Below are 9,319 nucleotides of genomic sequence, written 5' to 3'. Positions count from 1 at the left end.
AGGATGTGGAGCAATTGGAACTCTCATAAATTATGTAGGGGAATTTGAATTGATACAGAGCACTGGAAATCAGTTTGTGAATTTCTTATCCCATTGTGGTTTGATTTTGCATTTCTCAAATGACTAACAGAGCTGAGCATCTTCTCGTGTGCTTATTGGCCATTGATATATCTTCTTTGGAGAAATGTCTATCCACATCTTTTTCCCATTTTCTGATTAGGTTTGTTGTTGTTGATGATGATGATTTGTGGAAGACCTTTCTCTCTTCCAGATGCAAGTCTTTGATTTTGTACAATAGAGGTGTTGTAAATATTTATTTTTCTCCCATTCGAAATTCATCATTTCATTTTCTTAAAGGGATCTCTCAAAAAGCAGATTTTAAATTTTGATAAAGTCCAAGTTACACTTTTTTCTTTTGTAGTCCACACTGCTTGTATACGAAGGCATCTTTGCCATTCCAGACTGTGCATGTTTCCTCCTATGCATTTTTCCTAGATACTGTTACAGTGTTAGCTTTACATGTAGGTCTCTAATCTATTTAAAGTAAATGTTTTTATATGGTGTGAGGTAAGGGTCAAAGCTTATTTCTGCCCATGTGTATATTCAGTTGTTCAGCACCATTTCTTGAAAAGAACATCCTTTCTTCATTGGCTTACTCTGACCCCTGTATTGAAAATCAATTGACCATATCTGTGTGGTTCTATTTCTGGACTTGCTTCCCAGTTGTACGACTATCCTTATACCAATACAACACTGACTTGATTTCTGTGCCTCTGTTCTAAGTCTTGAAATGAGGTAATATAACTTTGTTATTTTTTCAAAGTTGATTTGCATTTTGCATTTCTGTATAAATTTTAAAAATCAGCTTGTAATTTCTGCAAAAAATAAGAAAAGCCTACTGGAGTTTTTATTTGATTGCATTGAATCTACACATCAATTTAAGGAGAACTGCTGTCTTAAAATATTGAAGCTTCCAGTCCATGAGCATGGTATATATCTCCATTTATTTAAGTCTTTTTTTAGTTTTCCAACAATGTCTTAGAGTTTTCATTGTACATTTAATAAACACATTTGGTTAAATTTATCCCTATGTATTTCATGGTATTGGACACTGTTTTATATGGTATTAGTTTTAAAAAATGATGAGAGTATGACACCTGCCTTTCTATCTTGGGGGAAAGCATTTAGTTTTACAGTTATATTACCTATAGGTTTTTCATATATGCCCTTTATCAGGCTGCGAAAGTTTCCTTATTTCTAGTTCGCTGGAAGTTTTTTTCATAAAAGGGTGAATTTTAAAATATTTTAAAATATTTTAAATATATAATTTTAGCACTACAAACAGTTGTAAAAATATTACAGAGTTCTGGGGCACCTGGGTGGCACAGTTGGTTGTGCATCTGGTTCTTGGTTTCGCCTCAGGTCATAATCTCAGGGTCATGAGCGCAGGGTCTTTATGTCAAGGTCATTATTTCAGGGTCATGACACAGAGCCTGGAGTCAGGCTCTGTGCTCAGTGTGAAGTCTGTTTAAGACTGTTTCTCTTCGGGATGCCTGGGTGGTTCAGTCGGTTAAGTGGCTGTCTTCAGCTCAGGTCATGATACCAGCGTCCTGGAATCGAGTCCCACATCCGGCTCCTTGCTCAGCAGGGAGCCTGCTTCTCCCTCTGCCTCTGTCTACTACTCTGTCTGCCCATGCTCGTGCTCTCTCTCTAACAAATAAATAAATAAAATCTTAAAAAAAAAAAAAAGACTGCTTCTCTTCTCCCTCTGCAACCCCTCACTCTCTCAAATAAATAAATAAATCTTTTAAAAAATAGAGTTCTTTTAGGTTGATAAATATGTTCTGGAACTCTAGTTGGTGATGATTGCATAATATAGTAAATGTAATAAATGCCACTGAATTATATGTTTAAAAATGGTTAAAATATTCAATGCTTTTATGTTCTGCATATTTCACTACAATAAAAAAAATAGTGTTTCCATATACCATTCTCCCAGCTTCCACTAATGATAACAACTTACATAACCACAATGCAATGATTAAAACTAGGAAATTAACATTGGTACACTTCTATTTTTTTTTTAAGATTTTATTTATTTATTTGACAGAGAGAGAGATCACAGTAGACAGAGAGGCAGGCAGAGAGAGAGAGAGGGAAGCAGGCTCCCCGCCGAGCAGAGAGCCTGATGCGGGACTCGATCCCAGGACCCTGAGATCATGACCTGAGCCGAAGGCAGCGGCTTAACCCACTGAGCCACCCAGGCGCCCGGTACACTTCTATTAATTAAACTGCATGCTTTATTTGGATTTCACCAGTGTGACTGGGTGATGGGCATTAAAGAGGCTTGTGATATGATAAGCACTGGTTGATATACTCAACTAATGAATTATTGAACATTATATCAAAAACTAATGATGTATTCTACCTTGGATAATTGAATTTAAATTTTACAAGTGTCAAAAAAAAAAACTGATTCAGAGGGACTAGATGTTAAATTTAACTAATATTTCAAAGTAGACATTATAAATATGTTTAAAGAACTAAGGAAGATCATAATTAAAAAGCAAGTGGTATAATGGCAATGTAACATTAAATAAAGACTATTGATAAAAAATACAAGTTATTTTTTTTAAAAAGAGCCAAATGGAGATTCTCGAGTTGAAAAGTACAATAACTGAGATGAAAAATTCCCTAAGGATTCCCCAAAATGGGAAGAAATAGCAGAAGAAAAAGCTAGTGAACTTGAAGATAGATTGATAGAGATTACACAATCCAAGGAATGAGAAGGAGAAGAATGAAGAAAAGTGAATAGGGCTTCAGAGAAATTTACAATACCATTAAATGCACCAACATATGTACAACAGGAGTACAAGAAGGAGAGGAGAGAGAGAAGAAGAAAAGAAATAATGGCTGAAAGAAATGTATGCCAATAAATTGGATAACTAGATAAAATGGGCAAATATTTAGAAACTAATCTACTGAAACTGATGGAAGAAAAAATAAAGATTCCAAATAAGTCAATAATGAGTAAGAGACTGAATTAGTCCTCAAAATTCCACCCACAGGGGCGTCTTGGTGGCTCAGTGGGTTAAGCCTCTGCCTTCATCAGGTCATGATCTCAGGGTCCTGGGATAGCGCCCTGCATCAGGATCTCTGCTCGGCATGGAGCCGGCTTCCCCTCTCTCTCTCTCTGCCTGCCTCTCTGCCTACTTGTGCTTTCTGTCTTTCTCTGTGTCAAATAAATAAATAAAATCTTTAAAAGAAAATTCCACCCACAAAGAAAAATGTAAGCCCAAAGCCTTCACTGGTGAATTTGACCAAATATTTAAAGAAGAATTAATAATTCCTCACAATCTCTCCCCAAAAATGGATGAGGGAGGAACACTTTCCAGCCCATTCTACATTCTATAAAGCTAGTATTATGCTCATGCTAAAACCAGACATCAGAAAGAAAAGAAAATTATAAACATCTCTCACAAATATAGGAAAAAAATCCTTAACAAATTATTAGCAAACTGAATCCACCAACATATAAAAGAATTATATACTGTGACCAAGTGGGATTTATCCCCAGAATCCAAAGTTGTTTGAACATTCAAGAACAAATTAATGTATTATACAGACTATATAATTTTTTAAATATTACATAATAATCTCAAAAGATGCAGGAAAATAATCTGACAAAGCCCAAAACTCTTTGATGATAAAAACATTCAACAGACTAGGAGGGAAAGTGAACTTTCTCAGGCTGATAACCATCTGCCTTAGGCTCAGGTCATGATCCCAGGGTCCTGGTATCGAGGCCCACATTGGGTTCCCTGCCCAGCAGGCGGCCTACTTCTTCCTCTCCCATTCTCCCTGCTTGTGTTCCCTCTCTCTCAAATAAATAAATAAATAATCTTAAAAAACAAAAAAATACTAGATCCTTTCCGTCTAAGATAAAGAACAAGAAAAGGATATATGCTCTCACTGCTACTATTCATCATTATGCTAGTGGTTCTAGTCAGTGCAATTAGACAAGAAAAAGAAATAAAGGCACCTGGGTGGCTCAGTCAGTTAAGCAACCAGCTCTTGATTTCAGCTCATGTCACAATCTCAGGGTTCTGAGATTGAGCCCCAAGGTGGGCTCAGCACTCAGCAGAGTGTCTGCTTGAGATCATCTCTCTCCCTCTGTCTCTCCCTGCTCCCTCCACCTTAAAAAAAATCCAAAACGCTGACAAAACCAAATCCAATAGCTTCCCCCTTAACCATCATTTTGTTTCCCAGGGTTTCAGTTGCTCAGGGTCATCCAGAAACAGATGATACTCTTTCCTATGCATCCTATCCCCTGATGGATAGTAGCCTACACTCCATCACAATGCCTATGTCATCCACCTCACTCTGTCTCATCCCACAGGCATGTACCTTCTCACATCGTCACAAGAAGAGTGAACATATTGCAATGAGATATTTTGAGAGGGAGACCATATTCACATAACTTTTATTATAGTCCATTATTGTAATTGTTCTACATTATTATTAGTTATTGTTGTTAATCCCTTTCTGTGCTTAATTTATAAATTAAGCTTTATCATAGGTATAGACATTTAGAGAACACAGTATACATAGGGTTTGGTACTATCCATGGTTTCAGGCATCCACTGGGTCTTGGATCACAGACCATGGGAATGAGGGGGGAACTGCTAAGCAGATGAGAATGTAAAAAAATGATAACTCTCATTCTTTTTTTTTTTAAGATTTTGTTTATTTATTTGACAGACAGAGATCACAAGCAGGCAGAGAGGCAGGAAGAGAGAGGAAGGGAAGCAGGCTCTCTGATGAGCAGAGAGCCCAATGCAGGGCTCTATCCCAGGACCCTGAGATCATGACCTGAGCGGAAGGCAGAGGTTTAACTCACCGAGCTACCCAGGCGCCCCTAACTCTCATTCTTATTTACAGAAGTGCAAATTTATGCAGCCACTTTGGAAACTATGTTGGCAGTTTACTAAAAAGTTATACTTACCAGGGCGCCTGGGTGGCTGTAGTTATCTTCTAATGATTTTTGTCTAGTTTTTCTAATAAGTAATCCTGGGCTCATGAAATGTGTTGGAAGGTGTTTACTACTTCTCTATTTTTCTGAAAAACTTTGTATAGAATTGGCATTATTTCTTAAATGTTTGATAAGTAGGAAAACTACATTGGCCTGGAGTCTTATTTGTGGGAACTTTTTAAAAATACGAATTCAAGGTCTTTACTTGATATAAGATTATTCATAATTTCTGTTTATTCTTAAGTGAGTTTTGGTAATGTGTGTCTTTGAGGGAGTTTGTCTGTTTTGTTTAATTCTCTTACTATTATTTCAACAATTTTATGGTATGTAGTCATGTAATTTTTACCTTCTCTCTTATTTTCTTGATTATTCTAGGTAAAGCATTATAAATTTTGTTGGATTTTTGAAAGATTTATTTATTTATTCAACAGAGAGCCCAGGGTAAAGGAAAGTAGAAAAGAGAGAATCTTGAAGCAGATTCCCCACCAAGCACAAGTGGGTCGACTTGGGGCTTGATCTCACAACCCTGACATCGTGACCTGAGCTGAAATCAAGAGTGGGACACTGAACCAACTGAACCACCCACGTGCCCCAATTTTTTGATTTTTCTAAACCTTTTTTTTTTTTTTAAACCTTTTGATTATACTGATTTCCCTTCTCACTGTATTCATGTATGCTTTTAAATGCTTGGGCACAATTATAAAAGCTGTTTTCTTATTCTTATCTGCATGTTTCAACACCTTTATCATTTCTGCATCTGTTTCTATTCATTGATATTTTCCCCTAGTTATAGGTCACATATTTCTGCTTCTTGGCATGTTTTTTAACTTTCGATTGGATACAGGACACTGTGGATGGTATTGGTTGACTATCTAGACTTTGTTGTCTTTTTTTTTTTTCTAAAATATTTTATTTATTTACTTGAGAGAGAGACAGTGAGAGAGAGGATGAACGAGGAGAAGGTCAGAGAGAGAAGCAGACTCCCCATGGAGCTGAGAGCCTGATGCGGGACTCGATCCCGGGACTCCAGGATCATGACCTGAGCCAAAGGCAGTCGTCCAACCACCTGAGCCACCCAGGCGTCCCTTTTTTTTTTTTTTTTTTTTAAAGGTGTTGAACTTTGTTCCGGAAGATAGTTAAGTTACTTGTGGATCTGTTTGATCTCTTTGAGACTTTTCCTAGAAGTTATTTTCTTATTTCAAAATAATCATAATTCACAGGAAATTTCTAAGATAGTACAAAGAGGGCCTATGTACCCTTCACCCAGTTTCTCTCATGGCCACATCTTCTATAACTATAGAGATCCATCCAAATTGTTATGTGTATCAACAGCTTAGTACTTTCTGTTGCTGGCTGGTATTCCAGCACAGATTTCTTTTTCTTCCAAGTCTACCATTTAATCCCTTAGGATTTAAAAAAAACAACATTATTGGGTATTGGGATTCTCAAGAATTACACAACAGGGGCACCTGGGTGGCTCTGTGGGTTAAAGCCTCTGCCTTTGGCTCAGATAATGATCCCAGGGTCCTGGGATCAAGCCCTGCATCGGGCTCTCTGCTCAGCGGGGAGTCTGCTTCCCCTACTCTCTCTACCTGCCTCTCTGCCTACTTGTGATCTCTGTCTGTCTAATACATAAATAAAATCTTTAACAAAAAGAATTACACAACAAAGGAATGTCAGTGGAAGGACACAATTGGCCCATTTCTGGGGTCACATTTAGCTCTTCCAGCTTGACACCTAGCTTCCAGATAAAATAAATTTTTATTTTTTCTAAGTGAAATAATATACAATTTCTGTCTTCCTCAGAACTTATAAGTTTCAAACACATAGCTTTATCTTAAGCTTGGTTAAAAAAACAAAACAAAACAGGATGATGGCCTGCCTCAGTACATAGTGTGTACTGGGAAATTTTTACAACAGTTGTAACATGGGAATAATGCTATTGACAATGAAGTCCTCAATTTAGATTCTAGAGTGTTCAGTAAATGAATCTGTCTCAAGGTTTCTATCTCTTGTTTGCTCTATTTGTATTCTCTTTCTGGCCACTGAATTAGTGCATTGAACAAAAAAGATTTATTTTCATTATAGTAGATTACATGTTGTTTGTGCTCAGTTCTTTTGTTTGTTTCTTTTTTGTTGTTGTTTTGTTTTTTAAGTGGAGCTCAATGTGGGGCTTAATCCCACAATCCATGAGATCATGACCTGAGCTGAAACCAAGAGTTGGACGCCTAACCGACTGAGCCACCCAGGTGCCCCTCTTCTTTTCACCTTTTTTTCTTTTAATTTTGTTTACTTATTTGAGAGAGAGAGAGAGAGCACATGAGAGGAGAGAGGTGAGCAGGAGAAGCGGACTTCCCACTGAGCAGGGAGCCCCATGTGGGACTTGATCCCGGGACTCCAGGATCATGACCTGAGCTGAAGGCAGTTGCTCAACCAACTGAGCCACCCAGGTGCCCCTTCTTTTCACCTTCTTAATCGTCTCCTTCTTCTTTAGAATCAGAGGCTGATGGGACTCCTGTGTTAGCAAAAATATTCCCTTTTGACTCAACTTCATTTCCCTCTTGTTTGTCTGGCTCATCTCTTGGTTATCTCCTTCATTATGACCCTCTTCATCTCTTTGAAGCTGCTTTTTTTTTTTAAGATTTTATTTATTCATTTGACAGACAGAGATTACAAGTAGGCAGAGAGGCAGTCAAAGAGAGGAGGAAGCAGGCTCCCTGCTGAGCAGAGAGCCAGATGTGGGGCTCGATTCCAGGACTCTGGGATCATGACCTGAGCCGAAGGCAGAGGACTTAACCCACTGAGCCATCCAGATGCCCCTGAAGCAGATTTTTAGGTTATTATCACTCTCTGTAGGACAAGACAGATCGATTTTGGAAGCCTGCTGGTTTTAGAATCTTGACTTCCGTAAGTAGGGAATGGAAAAATGAAAAGCTCACACAACAGTTGGTTTAACCATTCATCTATTGAAGGACATTTGAGTTGTTTCCAGTTTGCAGGTATTGCAAATAAAGCTGCTGTGAACACTTATGTATACGTCACGTAGACTAAAGTTTTCATTTCTCTGGGTAAAATCCCAGGAGTATGGATGCTAGGTAACATGGAAAGTGTGTAGGTTTAGTTTGTTCAGATGCTGAAAAACTTTTCCAGAGTGGCTGTACCCTTTTACATCTCTACCAGTGACGGATAATTTAGTTTCTTAGCTTCTTCTCCAGCCTTTGGCATTGGCATGACCTTTTAATTTTAGCCATTCTGATTGCTATGGAATGAATTGGGTCATCCTCCCTGCCCTCTCCCCCCCACCTTAGGCCCATTCTTATGTTGGAAGCCTAACCTCCAACTGGACTGTATTTGGAGATCTGGGTCTTTAAGAGGTAATTAAGGTTAAGAGAAGGCACAAGGGAGGGGCCTTGATCTGATAGGATTAGTGTCCCTATAAAACCAGACACCAGAGGTGTTGAGCTTTCTCTCCTTGTGCGTGAGCGCACACATATGGCAAAGGAAGGCCATGTGAGGGGACATAGTGAGAAGGTAGCCCTATACAATTCAAGAAGAGAGCCCTTACCAGAAACCAAATTTGCTGGGTGGTCAGCTGCAGTGGGGGAAAGAGATGGTTGAACTCTGAATATAGCCGGGGCAATGAGGAATGTACAGCCAAGGAGGCGGAAGTGAAGTCAGTGGGTGGTAAATTAACAAGAGCAAACACCAGGGCTAAGGGGGAATCTGGCTAAACTAATCAGGCCAGGGTACTCTGACATCACTAAGAATGGTGGAGGACAGGGAATCCAGATATGGAAGGTTAGCAGTGAAGGTGGGGCGTTCTGGTTAAACTGACTTAGCTGAATTCTTCCTAAAATTGGACACAGAAGCCCAGAAGCCTTAGTTGCAAAACAGTGTGCTCTCAGGAGGATGTGACTAGAATTCGGCCAATGAGAGAATCTTTGTCAGCTCCTTTCCCTATACTGTGCAGCCCCATGGTTTTTATTATTCTTAAAAATGGCTAATGCTTGTTGAAACCTTATGTCAGGTACAATGTTAAGGGTTTCAGATATGTCTATTAATCCTCCTGGGAGACCTGTCAGGTGGATGAAATTATGTCCAACTCGAAGTTAAGAAATATGAAACTCCCGTAAAATGACTGGTATAGGACTTCATACGTAGTAATAGGATCAGAGTTCGAACCCACGTTTGTCCTATTTAAATGATCACTGCGCGAAACTGCAAATAGGACAATGCAAATGTCAAATATAATTCCGCGGCCTACCCAGATCCACTGGGACAGGCCCT

This window comes from Mustela putorius, unplaced genomic scaffold (assembly GCF_011764305.1).
Source record: "Mustela putorius furo isolate JIRA1106 unplaced genomic scaffold, ASM1176430v1.1 tig00000731_pilon_pilon_pilon, whole genome shotgun sequence".
Taxonomy (NCBI): Eukaryota; Metazoa; Chordata; class Mammalia; order Carnivora; family Mustelidae; genus Mustela; species Mustela putorius.
This window is presented reverse-complemented; position numbering follows the sequence as displayed.